This window comes from Amphiprion ocellaris, chromosome 7 (genome assembly GCF_022539595.1).
Source record: "Amphiprion ocellaris isolate individual 3 ecotype Okinawa chromosome 7, ASM2253959v1, whole genome shotgun sequence".
Classification (NCBI taxonomy): domain Eukaryota; kingdom Metazoa; phylum Chordata; class Actinopteri; family Pomacentridae; genus Amphiprion; species Amphiprion ocellaris.
In genome coordinates, this window is record NC_072772.1 from 37,624,305 (window position 1) to 37,625,571 (window position 1,267).

The window sequence follows — 1,267 nt, forward strand, 5'->3', positions numbered from 1 at the left end:
TCCCCGTCTGCAACAGGCTGGAGGATCAGCGCAGACCACGCCCTATCTACTCTGACCACGCCCCTCTCTGCTTTGGCCCCGCCCCCTGTATGTGAGCAGAACGTGCTGAACTGTGTGAAGCTGCGATCTGGAGGTAAAACCCTGTAGAATAATTCCAGACAGCAACAGAACGCATTTTACTGATGTGTTTTCTTAAACGTTTAGTTATTTTGATTTATTATTTACAAGATGTTGTTGTTTTGTCAGACATATCAGGAATCTTTGTGGGTCTTTTTGCATATTTTTAAAGCAACAGTGTGTCCAGTTTTATTCATCAGTCTTCTGGGAATATGACTACACCTGCTGGACCATAAATATACAACAGAAAGGTTAATATTTGGTTAAATTTGTCCATTTCCACCTCAGTTCAGTTCTTCTGGTTTCAGTCTTCTATTTTATCTTCAGCTCCTCTAGACTCTATACCTACCATTAAGCATGGAGGTGGCAGTACTGTCAGTGTTACTGCTTCAGCCATTTTAAAGTAGTTTAGGACAGGTTTCGAGTCATTTCTGAGTCAATTTGGACCATTTTGGACCAATTTTAAGTAATTTTGAACCATTTTTTAGTCATTTTGGATCAATTTTTGGTCATTTCGGACCAATGTTTTTCATTTTGGACACATTTTAAACCATTTTGGACAAGTTTGAGTCATTTTGAACCACTTTTCAGTCATTTTAGACCACTTGTGAGTCATTTTGGGAAAAATTTAAAACCTTTTTTGACCAATTTTCTGTCATTTTGAACCATTTTTGTAGTCATTTTGGGCCATTTGTTTGTCATTTTGGGCAAATTTTAAGTAATTTTGAACAAATTTAAAGTAATTTTGTACCATTTTTTGTCATTTTGGACAAATTATAGTTATTTTGGACAAATTAGAGTCATTATGGGCAAATTTTTAACAATTTTGGAGCAATTTTAAGTAATTTTGGATGTTTTTTGTCGTTTTGGATCATTTTTGAGTTGTTGATTCATCACATCTGAGGATATTAAACATGAACTAAAGTTTACTTTGCCAGTAGAGACCATGTTTATGATGGCAGCCTTCAGTTTATAATGACTCCTAGAACTCTGAAATCATTGAAACACATAAATCTTTGTCACAATAAAAATCAATCATGTATTTTAGTCCTTTCATAGATTTATTAAAGCTCTTCTGGTTTATCTTTGACTCCTCTGGACAGAACTGGTTCAGTTCCAATACATCTGTGGTCTTTCTGACTTGGTTCTT